The sequence below is a fragment of the Mesoplodon mirus genome (assembly GCF_964341445.2).
Source record: "Mesoplodon mirus genome assembly, chromosome: 10".
In the NCBI taxonomy this organism is placed as follows: Eukaryota; Metazoa; Chordata; class Mammalia; order Artiodactyla; family Ziphiidae; genus Mesoplodon; species Mesoplodon mirus.
In genome coordinates, this window is record NC_138986.1 from 58,879,764 (window position 1) to 58,906,756 (window position 26,993).

The 26,993-nt window shown below is 39.3% G+C and overlaps 1 protein-coding gene across 4 annotated transcripts in view; it reads left to right on the forward strand.

Annotated features, from left to right (window-relative positions):
• The first annotated feature begins 15,330 nt into the window (after positions 1–15,330).
• FBXL4 (F-box and leucine rich repeat protein 4) overlaps positions 15,331–26,993 on the forward strand; it is a 70,599-nt gene continuing 58,936 nt past the window's right edge. For 2 of the 4 annotated variants that reach the window (XM_082634349.1, XM_082634352.1), the window contains exon 1: positions 15,331–15,439. The gene's annotated coding sequence lies outside the window, so the exon portion shown is untranslated. Of the gene's footprint in view, positions 15,440–16,240; positions 17,254–21,914; positions 22,667–26,993 lie in introns of those variants that run through there. The other 2 variants (XM_082634350.1, XM_082634351.1) reach the window with 2 other exon arrangements.

Sequence of the window (26,993 nt, forward strand, 5' to 3'; positions counted from 1 at the left end):
AATATTTATAAATTCATAAAACAAATATTTACAATAATATATATATTGCAAATATCCCCTTTTGAGGATTTTTCTCTGTGGAATTTCTTTAAATGAATTCAGAAAGTTTGGTGAGATTGTTTTTCTCTGTTTCTTGAAAGATTCCTTGAAGCAAATACAGATGCTCTTCATTGATCAAGGTAAGATCTTCTGCCTTGAGAATTCCACTGTGCAGGGTTTTTGAATGGTAAATTCTGGAAGGTACGGCTATTTTCATGATAATTCTATATGACTGATCATAGGGTACAAGGGGTAGAGATGAATCTGGACAGAGAGGCAGAAAGCAGTTCATCATGTGTCCTGTATGTTATGTACCATCTACAAAATTTGGGGCTAGATCCTTATAAACAATGGAGAGTCACTGAAGAGTTTTAACCATTTGTGTAGTGTGATCATATTGCATTTTATAAATATAACTCTGTCAATGTGAGGCATGGATTAGAAGGAAGAAAGCATGAAGGCAGAGAGACCAGTTAAGAAGTCAGGGAAATGACTTAGGAGGTAGAAGGGATAGATTCAAACAATATTTAAAAGGTGAAATGACAAGTCTTAGAGACCAATTAAATGTGAAGGGTGGGGTAAAGGAAGACATTTAGATTGGTTTCCAGATCACTCATGGCCAGAATGATTGGGTAAATGACGGTATCATTTGTTAAGGTAATTTGGAAAAGGAACAGGTGTTAGTGGGAAGATGATAAATTGCTTTGCACATATTGAATGTTCAATGAATGTTCTGTGGAACATTCAAGAAGAGCTGTGTGTGGGAGCCAGCTGTATATACTAGTCTAAAATTCAGCAGAGAGGTTTGAGCTGGATCATGAATTCTGGCACGATTAGAATATGCTAACCAAAGGCATGAGATGAGTTTTGCCTAGAAAGTGTTTTGTGGAAGAATGAAGAGGGCCAGGACCAAATCCTGGGAAATACCACAGTTTAAAAACCATTATATATATTTATTTATTTATTTTAAAATATTTATTTATTTATTTACGTATTTATTTACTTTTGGCTGTGTGGGTCTTCGTTGCTGCACGCAGGCTTTCTCTAGTTGCAGTGAGCGGGGGCTACTCTTTGCTGTGGTGCATGGGCTTCTCATTGCAGTGGCTTCTCTTTGTTGCAGAGCATAGGCTCTAGGCACATGGGCTTCAGTAGTTGCAGCACACGGGCTAAGTAGTTGTGGCTTGGGGGCTCTAGAGCGCAGGGTCAGTAGTTGTGGCGCACGGGCTTAGTTGCTCTGTGGCATGTGGAATCTTCCCGGACAAGGGATCGAACCCGTGTCCCCTGCATTGGCAGGCGGATTCTTAACCACTGCACCATGAGAGAAGTCACAAAATCATTACATTTAAATAAAGTGTTTTCATCACGCCCTCCCAAAATTCGGTCCTCTCTTCTGATGAATATCTTTTCAAGCACTTAGGCTCAAACCTTCAGGTCATATTCCTTCCTCTCCTGCTGAGTCTATTCTCTTCTGACCCTTACTCTGACCCTTACTCTCCATTCTCCCTGCTCCTTCCCTAGACCCCTAATGTCATCCACCTGACACAAGCCCTCCAGCCTCAGATAAGGCTCTCTTATCTGAGATCATTGGGGCCAATGGCTTTCAAGGTCGTTTTTAAGTCTGTTTAAGCAGGGAATTGTAAAGATAATGACACTCAGATACCTTATGAACATATAAATATACACTCACTCACTCATCTTTTGATGTAGCCATAACATTTTCCTGACTGTTGATCCATTTATTGCTATTCTTTTTGTGTGTGTGTGTGGTACGCGGGCCTCTCACTGTTGTGGCCTCTCCCGTTGCGGAGCACAGGCTCCGGACGAGCAGGCTCAGCGGCCATGGCTCACGGGCCCAGCCGCTCCGCGGCATGTGGGATCTTCTTGGACCGGGGCACGAACCCGTGTCCCCTGCATTGGCAGGCGGACTCTCAACCACTGTGCTACCAGGGAAGCCCTATTGCTATTCTTTATTGTTCTCTTAAAAGCTATATCCATAGTGAATAATAATAATAATAATAATAATAATAATAATAATAATAATAACAGCCCTTCTCTAACACATTCAATGTAGCAGATACTCTTGTATGTACTTTAAAAAATTTAAACTCTATTAATCCTTACTGCAGACTATGAGGTAGGTACTATTAGTAACCTTATTTTGCAGATAAGAAAACTGAGGCACATAAAGGTTAGGTAAGTCTCATAGACAGCAAATAACAGAACTGGAATTGGATTTAATAAGTTTAGCTCTATAGGCTCTTACTTGCTGTGCTACACTCTGAAAGTGCAAACCTCTTACAAAGTAACTTCACTATAGAATTTTTCTAGATGTTCATTTTTCCCCCCTATCTTTTACCTGTCTCACCCACTCTTAATCTTACAGCATTTATTACACTCTTATTTAGTCTTTCCCAAAGCAGGTAGTTTCATTTTTACAGAAACTACCACCCTCTTTCCTTTTGCACTCATAGTTAACTTTGTCTTAAAATATTTAAATTATGTAATTGCAACTAAAGTTCATACACAACTTTGGGAACAAATATCATGACTCTTGACCAGCAAGCAACTCATCTGGAAAGAGGAAGAATACAAGGGCCTGTTTCAGCTTCCTGGTCTCAGCATCCAGAGATTTGAGACACAGCACTGAGAGCAGAGATTAATGAGGCATTTCAGTTACTAGGGGGTCAGTTAAGAGAACTTCTGCTCTCTCTCAATTTTCAGTGTCTTGTTATTCTGATCCATTTTGCCCAGGGCTTTCACAGTGAGTCATTTCCCTAAATGATTAAGTCACTCACCTGATCAAAAACATGCAGTCGTTTCTCCATTGCCACAGAACAAAGTCTTGAGTCCAACAGAAAACCTAAATTCTCAGCATAAAGTCTTCAATGATTTATCCCAGACTGATCTCAGGAGGCCTCGGCCTGCAGCAGCTTGAAGCAGGGTTTCAGTTCCCTGCCAGTGATTGAGGTCTGGTCGTGGCGGTGAGAGCACCGAATCCTAGCCACTAGACCAGTGGTCAGTGACAAGGCCCTGGCCCTATAGCTTTGCAGAAAAAGAATTCCCACAAAGATGGAAAGTAGTGAAACAAGTAAAGTATTTATTAGGAGAAAAAAAGAAGTACAGTACCTGTGGATAGACTCCAGGTTTCCTTTGACCAATTATTTTGACTTGCCTGGTTCAAAGTCCGTATTTGGTGTATCTCAGTATTGTCCCATGTGTGCGGGCACATCTCTTTGCCAAGATGGATTCTACTGAAGAGACCTATGGGTAGTGAGCATCAGTTGGCATCACTCCATTTTGACCTCCAAGGAGCCTTTCTGCTCATGTGTAGTCAGGTCTCCTGACTTTGAGAATGAGGAATATGTGGTCTCTTATCTTGTATCTGGGCAGGGCCCAGCCTCCTCTCTCAATTGTCTTGTTGTTCCCATCTCGGAATACGGTCTCCAGGGAACGAACTCAAACCTTTGCCCTGAGGGCCCATCTATCTCCTGCCTCAAAGCCACCTCTCTAAATACATTTTTCCTCTCCATGCTCCAGGAATATTAATCTATACTGAGTTTGAGTTTTGAGAACCCATAATCAACTTTATTAATAATTTCCCTAGGCAGCATCTAGGTTTCTTGTTAAGTCCTCTTCCCCTCTCTTTATTCTAGAAACTGCAACAGCTACAAGGGGTATAGGAAAGGGAAGGAGAAAGGCAGAAACAGAGTACACAGGATCGGTTGTATGAGCTCTCCAAGGCCCTGTGGCAGATTTTCCTGATATGGCTATGGCAATATATCTGCTTCAGACATGCTCTTCAGAACCTTGCCATTCTTCCCTCCAAGAGGTGGGGTCTCTGTTTTCTCCCTGTGATTTGGGGCAGGAACTTGTAACCACTTCTGCAATGTGATGCTATATAACTTCCAAAGCTAGGGTATAGAAAGGATATAGTCTACATATGGCTCTCTCCCTTAGGATGCTTGCCCTTTGAACTCCGCCACCATATTGTGATGAACTCAAACTAGCTTTTTAGCCTAGAGACCATATGCAGAAGCCCAAGTGGAGAGGAACTCCAGGCCCCAGCTGACAGCCAGTATTAACTGCACGACACGTGAGTGAATGAGCCTCCAGATGGTTCCAGCCCTCAGCTTTGAAGTCTTCCAGCTGGGGCCCAGAAAGTATAGAACAGAGGCAAGCCAACCCCACTATACTCTGTCCAAAACCTGATCCACAGAATCTGTGAGCATAATAAATTGTTGTCTTTCTCCACCAACTTTTGGAGTAATTTGTTATGCAGTCATAGTAAGTGAAACAGGCCCTTTGTACAAATAAGTAGATACATAGGGGTCCTCGTCCCATAATTTTGAGTTAGAAATGGTTGGAGAAGCCCCTCCGTTTGAGGACTACTAGCTCAATGTTTTTATCCCCAACTCCTACTGCCCTTTACTACCGGGGTTCCACTGGAGTATGAAGTGGAACTGGGGGCCTGGACCTGCGGTCTCAGCCAATAACCCCTCAGCCCAGGGCCCTCCTGTGCCTCCCCCCACCATCTTCCCTGTGCTCCGATTTTGTCAGATGGCTGCCAGCACAGTATCGCTGGATGATTCTTTTTTCCTTCTGTGAACTCCTTAAGCTCTTGCTTAAGGAGCATTAACATTGACTGTGTTAGTTAATGCCAAGCTCAGTTATCTTAGGCCATCAGAAGAAGTGAAAGGATAGTGTATGTGCTCCCTAGAAAATCACTTCTGCTTTAGAATTTCTTCACATACCAATCTGTGTTCAATAACAATATTTTCACAACATTGATCAAAAGGGGGCAAAATGATCACAGTATGCTGTGGGTAAAACAAGGGTTGGCGATATTTTGCTACTCTTGGCAACTCTCTCCTATCACTAGTCCCCCAAAACTCTTCCTGCCTCTTTTTCCCCTGCAGGCTCTTCTTCATGTCCTTGCCTTTGCCTGGAAATCCCCGGAATTTTACCTATCTTTTTTAGCTCAGTTCAACACGCCAACTCCTTTAAGTAGCCATGCTTGGTGGCATCTTATCCAACTTTATGCTCCTTCAGAATTTTGTTTATAATGCTTTTAAATCCTCTTCTTGTGATTAACGTATCTGTACATATGGATTATGTCCTTGGCTAGGTAGTGAGGTCTTTGTTAGTGCTTATGTCCTCCACACTTAGCAGAATACCTTTCACATAAGAGATCCACAACACAAGTTTGTTGAGTTAAATTTCTGAGTTAAATTTCTAAGTGACAAAGAATGGTGACATATACTAAGGTTATAATAGTATAATAAGGTTTATATGATATGTATTTATTATATATGATTATAAGCTTCAGAAATTTAAATCTGATTAGAGTCTTTGAGTCTGGTGTGTATGTGTACGTGTGTGTATAGATATATACGTAAATATAAAAAATATATATATTTACATGTGATGTAAATTAGTGTCTCATTCCCTTCACATTTCTATAAATTATTATTCCCACTATTTGGGCTTAACTTTGTATTTAATTTCGGAAAAGGCTTCAAGGGACTTACCTGGGAGAACCAAGGAATTTTAGTGATGGCAAGTTATCACACACACCTAGTGTTTAATCTGGATAGTTGGTAGAAGTGTACCCTAATGATTTGGTTCTGATTAAGAATTAAGAAACCCTTACAGCAGCTGAATGTGAAAATTTGAACATGAAAAGTGATAAAAAAATATGACAAGAAGGAGCAAGAAAAAAATGTTAATTTTTTAAAATATTTATTTATTTATTTATTGCTGCGTTGGGTCTTCATTGCTGCGCGCGGGCTTTCTCTAGTTGCAGTGAGTGGGGGCTACTCTTCCGTTCTGGTGAGCGGGCTTCTCACTGTGGTGGCTTCTCTTGTTGCGGAGTACGGGGTCTAGGCACGTGGGCTTCAGTAGTTGTGGCTCGCGGGCTCTAGAGCACAGGCTCAGTAGTCGTGGTTCATGGGCTTAGCTGCTCCGCGGCATGTGGGATCTTCCCAGACCAGGGATCAAACTCGTGTTCCCTGCATTGGCAGGTGGATTCTTAACCACTGTGCCACCAAAGAAGCCCAATGTTAATGTTTTAACATAGCTTTTGCTTTAAGTTAAAAAGTGTTATTAGCATATTTCCATTTCAAAATACTTGCTAGACTGAATAGCTTCTACTTTGGAACTGAGATAAACCACATAAAATAATTGTTTAGAAAAAGTACACATGAATGAATTGTTCCTTAGTAACAATATGATATACATCTTCCATTCAAAGATATTAATATCAATCCTTTCTTTATGCAAAACTTTTTCCAGCTACAGCATTTCAATTAACCTACCCATCTATTTCCATATGAACAGAGATCTGTGCTAATTTTACACTAATTCCTAAGATGAATAATTGAGATATTGGATGCAATGCCTCAAAAAACTGAATCTTGTTTGGTGCTTGAAGTAACAAGTCCTGAGCCACGAGTTAATCAAGAAAACTATAGATAGGTCTTCATTAACATACCAAGAATCAGCCCACCAATAACGAAATCACTGAACATGCACATTTAATGGTGCAAAATTCAATCACATTTAACTCAGCCTGAAAATATCAGTATCTTAATAATTCCTTGTGTTTATATAGACGAGAAACTTTCCTGTGGAGAGAGCAAAGTTCTTTTGCATATCTTGATTAACCACATTTAAGAGCAAGTGCCATTATCCGCACCTGACAAAATATCAAAAAGGTGAAGGAACTTAGCCAAGGTCACACTGACAGAGAGAGATCTAAATCAGCTCTAGACATCTTGGCTGCAATTAACACTCTCCTGAATCCTGAAATAAACAAGACAAAATATATTTCTCTACTTGGATGCTTCCAAGATATTATAAGGTCTCAAATGGTACTGTCACCCGCCTGTACCTCCCTCCCAGTGCTATAGGCAATGAGTGAGGAAGTGTGGAAAGCAAAGGAGGCACCTGCGAGTAGTTTTGACGCCTTGATTCTGGAAAAGGATGTAAATGGAAACCAGAGACACGTCTATGTACCCAACTATTTCAAGCTGTGGCTTGGTCATAAACATTCTATAGTATGGTTCAAGGGTGCTGTAACGTGATCCTTTGGGACCATGGAATCAGGCACAAAGCACCCAGTCATAATATGGACCCCTTTAAAAATGCTAGAGGATGAAGCTTGCCATGTATGTGGTGCTGGGGAGCCCCAGATGCTGGTCAGTCATGGAATAAGGGGTAGAGGAAGTCTGAAAGGGAGGTGAAATTGGCAGAGTTGTCCTAGGCTCTTGGCATATCCCCAGTCCTTCCTCAGATGTAATTTTGCGGCCTGGTTGGTACTTGTGTCTGGATAGAGAAATAGTTAAAAAAAAAAAAAAGAGAGAGAGAGAGAGAAGGAAAGAAAAGAAAAACTCAGATTAGAAGTTAGGGTTGATACTAGATCTGGATTGGAAAATAAAAGGTACATCTGTCCTCGTTCCTCGGTCCTGCAGCACTGGAAGTGAAACTCATTTGTCACCCTGGACTAGATGCTCTTTAGAAATCCTTCTAGTTATATCATTTTTGTATCCTGCTTAAGTAAAGAGCTTTTGAAAATTACAGAACAAAAAATTTTTTTCCCAAATGCTCTAGTTTGTTAATTGCTCTCTCTGAATGCATGAATGTGTGATTGTTTTCTTAAAGGTATAACTTAAGGCAGATATAGCACTACAGGTCATCTCAAGAGGAACAGGTAAAAGAGCAAGATGTCCTCTGTTTAGATACATCAATATCTAAAAAGAGCTCACAGAGAATGTCAACTGACTGATTCAACACATTTCCAGAAGATGAAGGTATATTAGAATCCTGAAGAAAACAAGACAGAGAAAACTTTGCTCATTAATCAGCAATTACTGGTAGTTAGTCAATATCACAGGTTTGATAAAGTGCCAGAGCCCACTAATGGTATGAGAACATTAAGTCTTTGGTCACAAAGTCACAGCAAGACCTTGTTCAGACTTACTTTGGACCTGTCTGGGCTTGGAGCTGTTGCTGTGAATAACAAATCTGATATTTCTCTTATGCCCCCATTTCTGTGCTGCACTTGCACTTGGTGAAAACAAAAGCAGGCCAGAGCACAACAGCAGCTAGAGATTGGCATTACTGGTTGAGAACTTTGACACATAGAAAGCTAAACTCATCCAGCTCATGTAGTCTTGGCACATGCCAGAATTCGATCCCCAAGACTCTGCTAATACTGGCTGTTGCCTTCCTCAATTACTTTGAAAGATGGGCCAGCTACAGTCTTCTGAGACTAAAGGGATACCCACTTGGGCTATCACCTCATAGATTTTTCTCTTGCACTGGCCTTTTCAGTAAAATGAAAATAGAATCTAGATTACCTCCTCCTATTCCCGAGGAAATTTAAAACCATCTAAAGGAGTGACACACATATTTAACAAGATTCTATCCACTTACTACCTTATTCAAGACTCCAGTTAAAGTTGAGATATTGCTCTGTAATATTGGTGCTTGGTCATGCTAAATCTTCATAGGTCAGATACAATATTCGCAAGTGAAATGGCCTAAAGCTTTCTATTCAAAGTGCAGTTCAAGGCTTAGTAGCATCCATATAGCCTGGGAATTGTTATAAGTTCAGAACTCAAGCTCCACCCAAAATCAGAATCTGTATTTTAACGTGATTCCCAGGAGACTCAGATTCCCATTAAAGTACTGACATATACGACTTTTACTATTTTTACGACAAATGGTATTTGTCAGGCGTTCCTTGTGAAAGAATGCCTACTTAGATTCCTACTTGCAGTCAGAAGCACAGACAGAATTGGAATAGAATAAACCACCAAACACAATTTGTATGTAAGGTCCAACTCTTTGTCTAAATGAACATAAATTCTTATTAGTGGGAGAATAAATAGTGATATTGTCCTTACCAAAAAATGGCCCCTCCCATCTTCAGAATATGACCTTCACAGAAAGTAGCTCAAAAACCCACTCTTCTGAATTTCAAATACTTGTGTTGTTTCCCTAAAGAGGTACTTTTCAGTGATTGCATTAAGCTTGCTTCCTAGCTGCACTAAAGGCTATGGAAAAATATTCATTATTAGGGAAATAGGACATACAAATATGAAATTAGCTCAAGACCTCTCATCCTATAAAATAGTCCAACATTATATGAATAGCAATCTACTTAGGAAATAGTAAATAAAGTGCTCGGTTCTATAACTGATTGATCCCAGCTGACCACTGTTAAATCTTGTCTGGCCAGTCTCCAAGACGTTTGTGTTGTCCTGGCAGCCGCAGGCGTTCTCAGGGGGCAGGAGACCAAGAAGCGGGCGGAAGGGGGAACGCTGCCAGCAGCCCATCCTGGATTCTCACCCTCTTCTTTTAGTGACTTGCTTTGTGAGTCATTTGATTTGGAGGAAAGACCCCCTACTCTAAAGCAATCAGATCTGTCACCATTAAAGGCTGAAATGATAAGCAAGAAAAAAAAAATAGCAGAAGGATAGTGTATAATAGGAACTTTATCCTTGGTAACAGTTTGAGGAACCCATTAAAGAGGAAAGTCAATTTCTCCTCAAAACTTGGAAAACTTATAACCAGAAGAAAGAGAGAGAAAAAAAGAAAGCTACTTTTAAATTTATTTTCTATGTTTCTTTGACATAGAGGAAGTTTTCCCAATGAGGCACTGAGGGTTCTAACCAAGAAATCCCAAACAGTTAGAGTATCACAAAGGATGATACTTACAGATACACTTTTAGGGTGCTTCTTGCCAGATGATGTTTGTCTGCTCACACACTATCCAGAAGAGATAATGCTGGATGAAGGAAATAGGTCGTCAATGGGTACTGGGTTTGGGGGAAGCTTTATAATAAAGGTTCACCAATTATTGCAAAGATTTCATTTTAAATTATGCATAATAAATTATTCTTGGTTCATTTGTATTTACTATATAGGTGATATTATTTTTTTAAAAAAATAAATTTATTTATTTTATTTATTTATTTTTGGCTGCACTGGGTCTTTGTTGCGGTGCGCGGGCTTCTCATTGTGGTGGATTCTCTTGTTGCGGAGCATGGGCTCCAGGTGCACAGGCTTCAGTAGTTGTGGCTCGCAGGCTCTAGAGTGCAGGCTCAGTAGTTATGGTGCACGGGCTTAGTTGCTCTGCAGCATGTGGGATATTCCCGGACCAGGGCTTGGACCCGTGTCCCCTGCATTGGCTGGCGGATTCTTAACCACTGTACCACCCGGGAAGTCCCTGTGATATTATTTATATTAACTTGATGGGGAAAATAGTTATGGCTCAATAACAAAAAGAGGATACACTTCTTTATGTTCCAATGGATATATGTAACCTAGAAAATCATATTTTCATACTTTTCTTTTAAATAAATACATAGATTATATTACAGTGGGGACAGGATATTCGCACTTGTGCCAGAGCACAAATAAATGAATGAATACTGAGTGTTTATCTGGATAATCCAGTCCCCTCAAATCTTCCACTGAGAACAAAATAGTTGTAAGGGATTAAAGACTTTGAATTATAGGGAACATTACTACTGAAACTCTCAGTCACATATCACTTTTGCTTTACCTGTATGGACAGAGAATCTTTGCTTTTCTTCTGTCGATTACCATGCCACTCTGTGAACAGACCATAGGGATCTGCCTAATGCAGACACACAGGAGCTCTTTTAAAAGCATCTCCACTTAAAAAAGGAAAAGTAGGAAGGAGAGGGATTGTAGCCTCAACTGGGTTTAGTGGAGGTCCTGACCACAAGCTCCATTTTCACAGCTGTGTGCTCCATCCATCATAGAACCACAGGTGTGAAGTTACTTCAGGAAGAGATCTATTCTGGCCACTGTCTCCAGGTGGTATTTCTCCTATATTACGCTTGACCAGTGAGAATCATTTATCAATGCTAAAATTTTAAGTAAATGATTCAAGCTACAGAAGAAAGAACAGTACAACCCAAAACAGCACAAACAGGATGAGTTAGATAAGTTATTTTAAAAATATATTTTAAAAATATTAAAAAAATATTTCAAGACACCCCTTTGAGGCCTGTGTAGATTGTCTAAAGTTTTATCTGGTTATTTTAAACCATCTTACTGGTTTGTAATTAGTAGTCACTTTTCAAAGATATTAGAAGTTGTAAGTTAGGAGACCTATATTCAAGTCTCGGCTTTGCCAGCAACTTACCATAAGTCTTTGGGTAAATTACTCACATTTTCTGGGCTTTTCTCACCTCTGGTGACAATGGGAAGGATTAGACTAGAATGAACTTGAAGGTTCTGTTCTGACATTTTGTACTGGAAAGACTCAATTTCTGATCTTCAACACCTTGTAATAAATATTAATAATATTCATACACTGCATACTATTTTATAGCTCACAGATTACTTTCAAATATATGGTTTCTTTTAAATCTCTCCAGCCTGTGAGTTAGGCACATTTCATAGACCTGAGAACAAGCTCAGAGAAGTTGTAACTTATCCAAAATCACAGAGTTACTTACATAGCAGAGCTAGATAGACAGGTCTTCCTACTCCCAAGTTCAATTTTCTTTCTATTGTATTCAGCTATTTCAAGGTTATGGTAATATAGAAGCATGATTAGTTTAGTTTTTGTTAAATAATAACATGAAAATGTGGTATCATTAAAAAACAAAAAACAAGAACCCCAAAACCTCTGGATTTAAAGTCAGAGAACTAAGTTTCACGGACAGTTCTGACACTTTGATTTGGGGAAGTCACCTAACCTCTCTGAGCCCCAGTTTCCTCATCTGTAAAAAAAAAGGGGTTTGGACTACATGAATTTGGGGCTTACTTCTGCCTTAAAATTCTTATTTTCTTCTTAATGGCTGTGACGATTTCTAGACTAATTTTGTGATAGATTAATATTAAAGTGAAACTCTTTTCTAGACTGTTAGAGGTTTAAAAAAGTACATTGATAGACCACTTTCACTGTCTATTATTCATGCTCTTTGGCCACCTGCAAATTAAACACCTTGGACTAATATTACTGACTGAATGCCATTTTCCAACAAACTAGTTAACTTAAGATTTCACAGAGGGGTAAATTATTTTGGCTGAGTTATGTAGGAAATGTATGGAGTTGCATTTTCTGAGAGGTCTTGACAGAAGAACTTATTTGGGAATCAATGGCAGAAAACCTAAGGGAGCTCACTATGAAGACATTTTGGGTCCTCTTGGCAGTGTATTGAATGACATCTCTGTCTCTCTGGTATAGTATCTTATTGCCCTACTTATTGCCCTGAAAGTTTATAACTGGTAGAAATTTCTTTTTAAGATGAAGAAAAGAGCCTTCCCTGGTGGCACAGTGGTTAAGAATCCACCTGCCAATGCAGGGGACACGGGTTTGAGCCCTGGTCCGGGAAGATCCCACATGCCTCAGAGCAACTAAGCCCATGCGCCACAGCTACTGAGCCTGCGCTCTAGAGCCCGCGAGTCACAACTACTGAGCACGTGTGTCACAACTACTGAAGCGCCTAGAGCCTGAGCTCCACAACAAGAGAAGCCACCGCAATGAGAAGCCCGTGCACCACAACAAAGAGTAGCTCCCGCTCGCCGCAACTAGAGAAAGCCCGCACGCAGCAAAGAAGACCCAATGCAGCCAAACAGTAAATAAAATAAATACATAAATAAAAAGATGAAGAAAAATCACTTGAAAATAGCAGAGGGTATGACGGTGAGTGTTTCAAGAGTTAGAGACAAAGAAGGGTTTTGAACCTGCTGCTTCTTTGCCCGCCTCCCCGTCTGAGCAGAACATTGTAACTTTTGAAGCTAACATAGAATGGATCATAAGCAACTTGCTGAGCTGGTGACTTTATGCACAATTAAGCTTTGTTGGGACTTTCTTTATTTGTAATAGCGCTGTTACGGCGTGGGATGCTATTCAGCTCTAGACAACATTCCATTTAATAACGAGGCATTAGTTCACCCATTAAATCAGTGCCATCATGAACTGATAAGTATCACCCTTTTCCTTGGCCTCACTTGGCTCTTCTGCCCAGCAAACAAAGCACGGCAATGGCATGGCCCTTGAGATGAGAAGGATGGAGGGGGGATAGATTGAACAATGATGATCAAAATTCCATTTACTCACAGAAATGGAACTTTGCCATGGCCTTTTCCTTTCCTTAAACATAACCTTATATACGTTCCAAGCAGCACTTCAAGTGCCTTTAAAAAAAACAACACCAACTACTACATCTCTTACACACACACACACACACACACACACAAAAGGAAATGTATGGAAGGGCATGCAAAAGATGTGCACTGACAAATATGAGTAAGTATGTTCATAGCAGCATCACTTGTAATAATCAAAACTAAAAACAGCTCAATGTCCATCAGGAGTAGAATAGATAAATAACTTATGGTATATTTGTACAACAGAAACTCGAGAAACTACCACTACACGCAATAATATGAATAACTCTCACAAACCTAATTTTGAGAGAAAGAAACCAGATTCAAAAGAGTGTACATATAATGTATGAATCCATCTACATAAAGGCAAAAGTTAGCAAAATGAATCTCTGGTATTAGAAGTCAGGATAATGGTTACCTTTGAAGAGAAGTAAAGGGTAGAGATTTAGAAGAGCAAGGAGAGGCTTCTGAGTGCTAGTAATTATTTTTTTTTACCTGAGGGTTGAATACATGCGTATGTTCACTTTTCATCAAACTCTGCATTGTATTTTGTGTCTTTTTCTAAAGACATTTTTTACTTCAATGAAAAGTTTATTTAGAAATTATATGAGAAATGAGAAACTGTTTTAGTAAGACTGAGTCTGAGTGCTCTATGGACATCAGCTCAATTAAGTCTAGCTGGCAACCATAAACAGTCAGTTTCATTTACTTACAATTAATTTATTATTTGTAATCCACTCTTTATTTTAGAATAAATCGAGATTTACAGAAAAGTCGCAAAGATGATACAGAGAGTTCCCTTATATCACTCATCCATTTTCCTTTTATTGTTAATACTTTATGTTATAATAGTACGTTTGTTACAACTAAGAAACCAGCACTGGTACATCACTATTAACTAAATTCCATTCTTTATTCTAGTAGAACTAGATTTCCCACTAATGTTCTTTTCATGTTCCAGGATCCCATTCAAAATACCGTGTTACATTTAGTGGTCCTGTCTCCTAAGGGAGAGGGCTCTGGTCTGTGATAATTTCTCAGTTTTTCTTTTTTTGTTGTTTTCATTAACTTGGCATTTAGTTCAGGTTTTTTATAGGATACCTGGGGTTTCTGATGTTTTCTCAAGGTTAGACAGGGTTTACAGGGTTTACAGATTTTGAGGAAGACTATCACAGAGATGAAGTACCCTTTTCCTCTCACCATATCAAGGCACATGCTATCAACTTGGCTTATCACTAACCGTGTTAACTTCCTTCTGGCCAAGGAAGTGTTTCCCAGCTTTCTCCACAATGAAGCTACTTTCCCCTCCCTTCCATATTCTTTGCAAGCAAGTCACCAAGTTCTGGCCACACTCAAGGAGAGTTGAGGGTGGAATGGGGATTAAGGTTCAATTCTGTTTAAAAATTTCCATTTTTATATACAATTTATACTGCACATCATGTATTAGCTCAGTTCATGTATATAATTTATAAATAAATATCCTTATTATTTTGCCTCTTTAGGAGCAATTAGATAGCAAGTAATGTAGGTCAACCTTTCTTCATTATTAAATGTTTTCCATCCTAATGGAAACCTTGCAATATGCAAGATAAATATGCAAACTAAAAAAAGGGTAATATTGTATCTACTCAAAATACATTAAAATGATTAAGGGAGACTGTGAGAGCATCTTCTTCAACAGAGGTAATGATCACGGCCTTCGGAATGTTGGGAGGGAGATAAGCCTGCAGGAAGGACTTGTATCTGGGACAGAAGAGGTTTGCAAACTTGGTGAATTATGCCTTTAGAGCGCCTATAACTTTTGTTCCACTTTTCTTCTGAGAACCTTAACATCAGTAATCCCTGTGCATCCCCTGACCCAACAACTCTAGACTGGAGAAGTCCTAGCAGGCCGATGAGAGGAAGAGATTATTTCCGCAGTACATTTGCAACCGCTGCCTTCTGGGGAGTAACAGGCAATTTGTAGGGTACGACTCTGGCAAGGAAGGCAGTAGGAAGCTCCTCCCTTCGGCCAAGGAGGGGCGGTCCAGACGCCGCCGTGGCCCCGCCCCGTCCCTGGTCCCGCCCCTCCGCGCAGCCTGCGCCTCTTCCTTCCGGGTCGTGCTCGGCCGGGCGCGCCGCCTTTGCGCCGCTGCGCGGAGCCTGGGAGTCGCCCCCGCGCCCCGGCCTCCCCGCGCCCCGGCCTCCCCGCGCCGGCTGGTCGCTGGTGGAGCCTACGGCGCGCGCCTCTACCGGACCCTGCAGGGTACGGCCCTTCCTTTACTTCTCCCTCCTGCGGGTCTCCGTCTTCCTCTTTCGGCGCTGGGGCTGGGCCGGGCCCGGGCGGAGCCGCGCTTCGGGGAGCCCGGGCGCCCGGCAAGAGGTCCCCTCCTCGGCCTTACCGGTCCGCCGCCCGCCTGTGCTTGCGGGGCTTGCTGGTGACCCTGCAAACAGCTTACTTGCCTTGGGCGCTGCTTCTCTGCTCGACTGTCTGCCGGGCGTGAGGCGTCGCCCAGTGCGCGCGGCGCAGGGTTGTTTACACCGCGGGGTTGGCGGGTAGTGCTGACCCTGCAGCCCCGAGTCGGCCACCTGCCCGCCTGTGTACTTGCTGCCTCCCGCGCGTGCTTCCTTGATTTCTTTTTGGCACTCGATGGTTTTTACCTAACCAGGCCCATGTCTTAATCCAGGACTGCCACGAGATACCCGGCAGCAGCCCTGTTTATGTGTTTTAGGGATATCCTTAGAATACAGTGTGATGATGAACATCCACTTGGCCTCCTTGACAGCATGTTTGCAATGGGAGTGGTTTTGGATTTCCTTGATGTTTTCCCAAGTGCTCGTTGCCACAAAGCCTCGCTTGCTGTCACTAATTAAAATATACAAATTAGTAGAAAGTCAAGATGCTGTAAACCTGTGGTCAGGTAGTTGCGTTGGCAAAGATGCTGTGTCTGGCTTTATGCCCCGGAGGACTTACGGCAGGTGTGGGGATCTTGCTTGCTTTGGTCTGTTAGAGGACACAAGCTGCCTTTACTGCTTCTCGGTATTCTTAAGTTCAGAATATAAGTACATGTTTTTCCACTTAAAGCTCACTTCATTGCTTCTGTTGTCCTATATTACATATTGTACCTGTTGGTTGAGTAGAGGGAGATTTTCCTGAGACATCAGTGCTTCTCTAGCCCTTTATTAGATACTAAGTTCTTGGGGGAAAGGGACATGTACTTATTTTTCTAGTGACAGTACGCATCACCCCGTAGTAGGTGCCCTACTCGTTCATTGAATGGATCCTTCTTTCCACACTTCCTGTCTAAGTACTATTTCTTTTCTTTCTCGCTCTTGCTCTCTTTTTTCCTTTTTACTACTGTCCCAAATTTTGGCTTTTCTGAGTTCTGCATTTTCATACTCTTCCCTTCTGTTATGGACTTGAAAATCAGAGGTCAGCTCAATGTAAGATGGTTAATTCCTTTTTACTAGCGCCGCGATCCAGTAATGCAATTATAGTCCTTTGTACAGTGACATCGTAAAATGTTGCTGTTATCTTTTACTTAATATGGCCCGTTAACAAAAACCACCCTTTCTTTCTTTACTGGGTTAGTCTCATTGCCTCATCCTCTTAAATTTTGCTGTGATCAACATAATCGGTTTGAACTTCATGGATCTAACTCTGGTATCCTCTGAAGAAAAACCTTTTGCCATGTGAATTGTGTATAAGTATCCTCCTCTGTTTTCTTCTAGTACTTTTAATGGTCTTATTCTTCATATTGAAATCTTTAACCTACCTCAATTATATTTTAGTGTAAGGACGGAATTAAGGCCCTTTTTTTCCTCTCTCGTAGTTGTTAGTCATTGTCCCCATCATCATTTGTTGAATTCTGTTTTTCCCTACTGATGGCAAGTACTGTATTTATCTGAGGCCCTAATTCTTATATATTCTTGGGACTTTTTCTGAATTAATGTTTAGCAATCTCTGGCTTCCTGTACTGATACCATGCTGGTCTTATTACTTTAGCTTTATAATGTGTTTTAGTGTCTAGTGATTCACACAGTGCCTAAATATTTTTGGAATGGACACATTTAGTGAGGGTAAGTTGATTTCCTTTTTTACCCCTTCCTCCCTACGCCACCCCCTCCTTAAAGTTTCTTGCCTCTTGTTGAAATTATTTTTTAGCTTGCCTTTCTCATGGTCAGTTGAATCATTAACCATTGTTAAATAAATCCCTTCTCTTGCTAACTCACAACTCGCCATGTTAGAGTTGCTCCTCAGAGATGTACCTAGAAAAGCAGCTTGATTCAAAATCTGCATGTCTTTTGACTTTGCATTGTGTACTAGTAAGTGGAGTGTGTCTCTCCTCATCAGCTGTGACCTAGGATGTTCTGTACTTGGTTTCAGTAGCTCTAAGGGATAAATGCCTATAGAAGTGATCCCTGGGACTGCACCATGCCCATTTGTATTTTACTATCCCAGTTGAACATCTTAAATGTAATGAATTTTCAAGTGTTGCTATAATAGATACTTAGAAATGTTATTAGATCATAAAATAAATGTATACGTTCTTTAAAAAAAGTCAAGTAATACAGAAATAGCCAAAGGGGAAAGTAAAAGTGTGGTGTGCCCACCTATCTGGTAACCCCATTCCCCAGAGATCATTACTGTTTAATCACTTGTTCTCCTTCCTTCCAGACATTAAAAATACATGTGTATAAGCCTATGTGTGTTTCATAACTGGCAGTATACTACATATAATTTTCAGTAACTGCCAGTTAGTAATAATTGATGAACATCTTTCTGTGTTAGTGCATATAATATTATCTTTTTAAAGTATTTTGATATTTCATTGTAGGAATAACCCAAAATTTATTTAAGCAATCCTCTGGTGATATTTAGGCTATTCCAAATTTATTTCTGTTAGAAACAAAGCCTCAGGGATTACTTTTTTTTTTTTTTTTTTTTTGCTGTACGCGGGCCTCTCACTGTTGTGGCCTCTCCCGTTGCGGAGCACAGGCTCCGGACGCGCAGGCTCAGCAGCCATGGCTCCGCGGCATGTAGGATCTTGCCCGACTGGGACACGAACCCGTGTTCCCTGAATCGGCAGGCGGACTCTCAACCACTGCGCCACCAGGGAAACCCTCAAGGATTACTTTTATGTGCACATATTTGCACATTTACTTAGTTCCTTAGTGTGAATGCTTAGATGTGGAATTGCTGGGTCAAAGGCTAGATACGTTTTAAAATTATGATAGATTGTTCCATATTTCTCTTCAAAAGGTTGCCATAAGAGTAAATTTATACAATTTCTGAGAATGCTGCCTGCTGTTGCTGTATCATTGCCAGGAATTGTCAAGGCTGAGTTTTACCCTACTTGTAAGCTCATAGTTTCATGGTTGCTGGTAGAAGACATGAGATCCTGGGTCAGAGACAAAGCACAGCAATAACAGTAGCCAGAGGATCATCACTGTCTTGTGCCATTTCCTTGAACCCTAATTTCCACAGGGTGATGTGATGAGGGTCAGATGATTCTGGCACATGCAGTAGATTGCATTACAGAGAGGAACCCTGAGCTTAGGGAACCTGACTCGTTCATAATAGGCTGCAAGTAAACCTGCCTAACCTTTGCCCTAGAGAGAGACATTATCTTTGTTATGCTGGATAGTAAAAAAAAAAAAACCTTCCCTCTACTCCAGAGGGAGACCTCTCTTTATCTGCCAACAATGTTTGCTGTATAAATACCCTTGAAAGGATAGTTTGGAACAGAGATTATCAGTGACCCTGCTTATAGGATATGCAGAAATGTGAGAGACATGTGAAGAATTTTCCTGAAAAAAAATCACTGCTAAAATGATACCATTTTTTATATTTTAGTAATTTTATGGATGAAAAGTAGTATTTTTACTGTTTTAATTTTGCATTTGTCTGCTTATTGATGGAGTCGAATATCTGTAAATGTTTTGTTACTTACCTGTTCATATTCTTTGCTTAGTTTTCTGTTGAAGTGTCCTCTTTTTCTTACTGATTTGTAATAGCTCTTTACATGCCATGCTATCAATGACCTGGTACACCATTTGCTAGTATTTTTTCATAGTTTATTCTTTAAATGCTGTTTCTGGGAGCTTTTGCCATGTAGAAATCTTTAGTATGTATGTTGTCAGTTCTGTGTTCTCTTCCTTTATGGCCTCCTGAGTTTCCGTTCCGTATTTTAAAATACTCTTTGTACATATTCTCTTATTGGATATTTTGTATTATATATTTAGATTTTTAAAAAATGGTTGCTTTGATAATATAGTTGACCAGTGAATAACATGGGTTTGAATTACATTTGCCAGTATGACGTGGATTTTTTTCAATAGTAAATGCTCAGCGCTACTCAGTCCACTGTTGGTTGAATCTACAGATGCAAAACTGAGGATAAGGAGGAACTGTGTATATGCAGGGCCAACTATAAGTTATACATGGATTTTCAACTGCACAGAGGTCCCATGCACCTAACCCCTGCGTTGTTCAAGGATCAATTGTATTCTAAATTTGCTTTTCTAAATGTATGGACATTTTCCCAAAACATTTTTGATAAGCTGTCCTTTCCCTGTTTTTGGTTTGACACATTCATTGTACTATATCCTTATTTACTGTTTTCTCAAAACTGACAAATCAGTAAGCAAAATATATTAGTCTCTTACTGTGACTGTGAATTTGGTTGGATTCATCCTTAAAGATGTTTGTTCTTAGTGGATTTTAATCTTATAAAATATAAATTTTTTTTGTTCTGTTTAATGATTTCTGATATTACTGTTGCCATCTCTGTCAGTTTTGTGTATACTGGATAGATCTTTATTGCCCATATGTTTCTTTCAGCTATTCTACATCATTTTGCTTTACTTTCCTCTCTTTGAATGTAAAACATCATCTAGCTAGACTTCCATTTTTCCTTAAAACCTTCCCCCCTCCCAACTTGAAAATTTGTCTTTATTTATTATTTATTTTGCATTGTTAGAAAACTTTTTTAAAAAGATAATTATAGATTCGCAAGCACTTAAAAGCAATTATACAGGAAGATCTTGTGTATATACTTCACCCAGTTTCTTCCTGTGGTAACATTGTGCTATAGCACAATAGTACATGCAGGAAATTGACATTGACACAATCTGCACACTTTACTCAGACTTCATCAGTTTTATCACTACAGGCACTTGTGTGTGTATGTGTGTTCTCTGACATTTTATGTAGATCTTGTCACCACCACCATAGTCAAAATACAGAATCACTCCATTACAAGGATCGCTTGCAAAAGGGCTTACTTCTTAATAGGAAAATTTAACCTATTCGTATTTACTTTTTTTCTCCCCTGCAAGTTTGGAAATTCTAAAACCATGTAGAATTGACTTTCTGTTGCCCTCACACCTCCATTTAATAAGGTGAGACCTTGACTCCTTGCCTTCCCCACATTCTTGGTTCTATTGATTTGATTTCCTTTTTAAATCACTTGTCTTCTGTTTTTTTTCCCTAACCATCCTTTTCAACTTTACCACTACTGCATCTATAATGATTTAGACTTAACTATAAGGTCACTGGTTACTAGAATATTATGTCTTCCCTTTTTAAAAATTAGTTACTTTAGTTCATTTGTTTTTTGACTGGAATACTTTCTTGAGTAATGTTTTTAAGAAGAGTTATGGGAAGTATACTTCCATGTCCAGAAACAGTTTTCTGTTTGTTGTTTGTTTTTCTATGTGAGTAAGAGTTTGAGTCAGTTCTTTTTCCTTAAGAATTTCTAAAATATTACAGTATTTTCTAGTATTTTCTTGAATTTTCATCAGCTTCAACCTCTTCTTGAATTCACTTTATATAGATATTAGGTATCTTGTGTCTGTGTTCCAGGTTACTTATTATTTTTTTCATTTAGATTTTCAATTTATTTTGAACACCATGACTTTAATTTCCACGAACTTAAAAAAAATTTTTTTCTAAATTAGCTTGTACTTATTTTATGGATCCTATGCCCTGTTAATTCACACTAAAGATAATAGTTATTATTTTAAAACTCTTCTATTTTTTGCATTAACTTTTGTTGGAGACCACTTTCTCTAATTACCCAAGTTATTTCTATTTCTTTAAGATGGCTAATTCTACTCATATATATAAATTCAGATCTGTAGTGACTGATTTGTTCCTGGTCGGAAATCTCTCTGAAGTCATGAAGGTCTCTTTTCTGGGCAGGTGGTCTCCAATGGCCAGGTGAGCGGCTGGGGCTCTAAGATCAGGCTTTGCCCTGTGCATAATGAATGGGCAGGACATGCCAACTAGTAGATATCTTTCAGGGTGTGCTGGTCAAAAACAGACTAATAAGCTAGGATGCCCATAAACAAGCCGATTCTGATATACCAAATCTCCAACTTGACTGTCTTGGTCCATAGCAAAGACTGAAAACAGAAGCATACAGAACAGTTTCATTGCTGTAAAAATTCTTTTGCGTGGCCCCTTTGTAGTCATTGGAAGCAACCCTGTCTTCTCCCCTAACTCCCTGGTAACCACGGATCTGCTTTCCTTCCCTATAATTTTGCCTTTTCCAGAGTATCATGTACATGAAATTAAACAGTTAGATAGCCTTTGTGTGTCTTCTTTCAGTCAAAAAATGCATTTTAAGAGTCATCTCTGCTATTGCCTGAATCGTGACTCATTCCTTGTTATTACTTAGTAGTATTTCATTGGGTAGGTGTACCACTGTTTATCCATTTGCCTGTTGAAGGACATCTTGGATATTTTCAGATTGGAATGATGATGAATAAATCAGCTATAAACATTTGTGTACAGGTTTTTGTTTAAATATAGGTTTTAATACACTTGGGTAAATACCTAAGAGTGGGATTGCTGGATGGTTTGGTAAGAGTATGTAAGACTGTCAGACTCTCCCAAAGTGGCTGTACCATTTTGTATTCCCACTGGAAGTGTTTGTAGAATCCAGTTTGATATCTTAAAATTTGAATTATCTGTATTTAACTGTTCTCAGATTTAAGGTATTAAACACTATCTGTCTTAGGGTTTATTCTTTTGAAACTGCTCTTAAGTAAAACATTTGCTAGGACACAAAAATATGTCATAAAAGACAATTGATAAATTGCCCTTAAAAATTGAAAACTTTTCTCTTTAAAAGATATTATCAAATAGATGAAAAGGCAAGGGCTTCCCTGGTGGCACAGTGGTTAAGAATCTGCCTGCCAATGCAGGGGACACAGGTTCGAGCCCTGCTCTGGCAAGATCCCACATGCCGTGGAGCAACTAAGCCCATGAGCCACAGCTACTGAGCACGCGTACCACAACTACTGAAGCCCACGAGCCTAGAGCCCGTGCTCCGCAATAAGAGAAGCCACCACAATGAGAAGTCTGTGCACTGCAATGAAGAGGAGCCCCTGCTCGCCGCAACTAGAGAAAGCCCGCTCACAGCAACGAAGACCCAATGCAGTCAAAAATAAATAAATGAAATAAATTTATAGGAAAAAGAAAAAGGTAAGCACAGACTGGGAGAAACTATTTGCAAAAGATATATCTGATAAAGATTGTATCTAGAATGTATAAAGAACTCTTACAACTCAATAAATAATAAGAAAACAAAAAACCAATGAAAATGGGCAAAATAGACATTTCACTGAAGAAGATACATATGGGAAATAAGAGCATGAAAAGATGATCCACATCATTACTAGTCCATTGAGAAATGCAAACTAAAACCGTAGGGTATCACCACCCACCCACTGGAATGTCTAAAGACTGACAGTATTAACTGTTGATGAAGATGTGGAGCAGCTAGAACTCTCACTTATTGCTGGTGGGAATGTAAAATGTTACAGCCATTTTGGAAACATTTTGGTCCTAGAAACAACCCAAATGTCTATGAGAAGGTGAATGAATATGTCTGTATAATAGATATGATTTAGCAAGAAAGGAACAAACTGCTGTTACATGTAACAACAGGGAAAAATCTCAGTTATGCTGAGCAAAATAAATTAGACACAAAAGTACATACATATTTCACTTATATGTTAACTCTAGAATAAAGGACAATCTGATTTATAGTGACAGCAAGCAGATCAGTTTTTTCCTGGCACAGGGAGTGGATGGGTGATTGGGAGAATAGAGATATTCTATATCTCGGTCCTGCTGGCGGTTGCATTGGTATATGTCTTTGTCAAAACTCATTGAACTGTACACTTAAAATGGAGTATATGTTTTGGAAAGTAAATTATACCCCTAATTTAACAGTATTACGCCATTTTAACTAATGGCTCTTTTAGCTTGAATGGCTAGCAATGACATACCTATGATCTTGTACTTGGATTTTTGTTAGGAAGGCCAAATAAATTCAGTATATTTTTATTAGGTAAAATGCTCTTTATTTTGATGTACAAATGTATAGTTAGTATTTGGCTAAAATAAACTCACATTTACTTTGTGGTTTTAATAGCTAGAGAGAGATTTTTTTTCTCTCTTTAGTGTGTCCATTAAAATTATCTGCCACCAGATATTCCTAATTTTTAATACTGTAGGTTTTAGTTAAATATACATTGTGTGTCTGCTAAAGGTTTAGGGTTATTATAGTTCTTCCCATTCAGATGGTTTATTCTTATTCATCATTAAACAAGAAACATGTAAAATAGAGATAATATAGCATTAGTGACATTTGTAAGTAAGGTACTTTATAGTGTCATACCTGTGTAATTAGAAATATGTCCCTCTTTGTCACTTGTGAGATAGTATCTTGGGTAGGAAGAGGGTTTCCAGATCTATTGTATCAGAAAATCACCATTCATTTATCCTACAGTTGTGTGTGTGTGTGTTTTTAACATTGACTCCTTAATTCCTTTTTCGTGCTACTAAAGATTGCTTATGAAATATTTCGTAAGTTTAGATATGCTTGTTAAAGTCTAGGAAAGAAAGAGGAGAAATAAAACATTCTGTAGAACTAACCATTGTCAATTCCTAGTTTAAATTGATTCTAAACCTCCTCCTTTGTTTTCTGACAAGTTTATTCCTAGTTTCACTGGTTAGGCACTTCCTGCTTAGTCCTGACCATTTGCTCATTAATTGAGTAGAAATTTTGGAAGACCCCACTGTGTTCCATACTTTTTGTATTTTCAAAGCTGACCTTGATTGCTGGAAGAGAAATGGATACTGTTTACCTCTTTGGTTTTCAAGATTTTTCCCTGGCCTTTAGGTTTTTCTTCCTGGTTGGTTCCCTTGCCTTCTCCTTCTGCTTTATATGCCTGGATTTTCAAAAAGCCTTGAAGCTGGATAGGAGGCTCTCTTCTCTCTGTTCATCCACATGGTTCAGTTAAGAACTCAACCTGTTTATTCGATATTGGGGCCTTGTTGATTAAAAACTATAGTCATAATAAAAATGTTTCAACTGGAGGAGAATTTACTTAGAGGAAGAGAGAGAAACGTGAAGTTATAATATTCAGCCCCCCATAGTCTCCTTCCTGACACTGTCATATTTTTTCAATATAGTACATTGTAAGTAATTAAGGGATGCTTTTGTTAAGACTTTGCTCCTCCCTATAGCATATCTAATACCTGAAAAATATGAACCTGTCTTTTTACCCTTACTCTTATATTATTGCCTCTCTTGGCCTGTCTCTTTTCTTTTGCTTGAGGTTATCCCTTTTTTGTTTAAGAACTTCTTTTTCATCCACAGTTTTTCCAGTTCTCCATAATCACCGTATGGTCTTAACATAGATTTGGAGTGTTAAAAAAAATCATCATATTTGAGAGAATAGCTTTCTTTTACCTCTCCAATCATCTCTTTCATGAATCTTTCTTTAATTTCAATCAGAGTTTCTTTGTGGCCAAGGTCAGGTCTTTTTACGTATTCAAGGCTGCTTTTGTACTAACAGAAATTAGTACAAAAAGTTACCACTTTTTTACATTCTCTTTGAACAGTAAAATTTCAATATATATACTATTCCTTATTGGAGGGCTTCAAGGAAGGTCATACATTTGATTCTTACCTATTGTGTTTCCGTTTTCCTTATCCATTTCCCCCCTCTTTTTCTCTATATCAAGATATGGAACTTTTTTTGCTTCATTTTTTGGTCTACATGTGCCTTATATTGAAGGGTTTTATTTCTGTGTCTATTTTAAACTTATTTATTTTAATTCTCTTCTGCCGTCTACTCTGCCAGTCTCCAAAAAAATGAATAAATGTTTATTGAGTATATATTGGCATGTGCTAAGCCCTCAAGATACAGTTCTAATTAAGACACATTCTTAGAACTTGAGGGGTTCGTAGTCTATTAAGGTAGAAAAAATATCTCAGCATGTAAGAAATGGCACACGAAATGTAAGAGCAAGGAAAAAGCAGGTAGTGGATAAGGTCTGAACCTTAAAGATGAGTAAGAGGGTGCCAAGCAAAGGAAGAGCAAGGGAATTCCAGAGCCACGCAGCCTCAGTGGGAGACTTGAAGATGCTGAGGTGTGAAAGCACAAGTGCAGTTGAGGCCGTGGTAGAGGTTCTGGTGGGTCTACAGGAAGGGTGGGGTGTGTAGAAGTGGAAGGGACTGGGAGAAGACTGGTCCAAGGTAGGTGGGAAGTTCTCGTGTATCATGTTATCAAGAAGACAGCCTTCCGTTAATGGGACCTCTATATATTTTAGAAGAATGAGGAGGGAGAAGGCCCAGAGAGGAGGCTGAGAAGTTACCAGAGGGGTGGGAGGAGATCGGAGAGCGTGTGGTGGCGTAGAAGCCTACAGGGGTCAGGCCAGGGAAGGGGGCTGGTTATGTCAGCTGCTGCACCAAGTTCAAGTGTAATTCCATTCTTTTCTTGATTGATATTTTCCTCCATTCCCTCATGTCTTGATGTCTAGACTCAACCAGAAAAGTCCTTTCCTTAAAGCAGTGTCTCTTGATCAGTTTCATCAGGATTCAGAAATGACAGCGTTTAAAGTTCAGCCTTTTTGTCTTGACCTGTTACCACATTACGCCTTCTGTGACATTTTGGTAACATCCTGCAAGGCTGCCGAAACCCTCGTTTTTTTCTGTCACTTCATTGACACATACATCTCTGTGGGCTATTTTACAAATGAGTATTGTGTTATGACTTGCCTTCAGTGTAGGACTCTGCCTTTTTGCCTGGCCTTTTTATCTTTCCCATATCTTTTGACTTTAAGTTGAGAATCCTCTTTGGAGTTTTAAACTTGTTTTCCAGGTTATTCCATCACGCCGTGAACCTAGGCGTTCGAGTTCATCCCAACTGCCTCCTTTTGTTGATTTCATGCAAAGCCCTTTTCCTTCCTCCTCTTGCCTCCGCCATCTTCTCTGCAGCTCCTGCCATCCTGCTTCTCTCCGCCTCATCGACTCCCCACCTCACTTCAAATCTCTGTAGTAAACATATGTTCTCCCTTGTCTATACCTCTTAATTTCTCTTTTCCACTGTTATTGCTTTCTCTGTAATTGTATTGTTTAACTTCGTTAAGCATTTTATAATATGAAAGATGTGGTTGAAAATAAAGTTGTATTAAAATAATATGTTGCATAAAGCAAGTTGTTTCCCAAGGTGTGTGAGAGTCTCCTCATGCAGGTTAAAATGGCTGTTGTTTTGTATTCCTTGATTGTGCTGGTATAAAATTTCAGTGAGTTGTGGGGAATTTCTTGCTTTGTAATCATTGTTGACAATTGATTAGATAAAATAACTTGTAAAATAAAGATCACCCTATTTCTATTTCAGACTTTTTGTTAAATGGAAAATCATATTTTTACGTATTGTGAGAATCCTTAAAATTAATGTAGCTTTGTTTTTGTTTTGCTCGAATGTTTTATTATAGTCAAAATGATTTGAAAAGC